Source organism: Vigna radiata, unplaced genomic scaffold (genome assembly GCF_000741045.1).
Source record: "Vigna radiata var. radiata cultivar VC1973A unplaced genomic scaffold, Vradiata_ver6 scaffold_70, whole genome shotgun sequence".
NCBI classification, from domain to species: Eukaryota; Viridiplantae; Streptophyta; class Magnoliopsida; order Fabales; family Fabaceae; genus Vigna; species Vigna radiata.
Genome location: NW_014542367.1, coordinates 411,095 through 411,376, shown reverse-complemented (window position 1 = coordinate 411,376; position 282 = coordinate 411,095).

Sequence of the window (282 nt, the reverse complement as noted above, 5' to 3'; positions counted from 1 at the left end):
ATTCAATAATAATAATAATAATAATAATAATAATAATAATAATAATAATAATAATAATAATAATAATAATAATAATAATAATAATAATAATAATAATGACGACGACAACGACGACATAAAAGACGGTGAGGATGATGATGATGATAATTTTAAAATCCAAGGAAAATGTGATAATTATGGAATAAAGTAGTTATGAGACTTGAGTATTATTGTTTAGTAATTGGTGTTTAATGTTTAGGTATGTCTTTTAGGATTGTAATTGTTATGTTATGTTAGTTAATA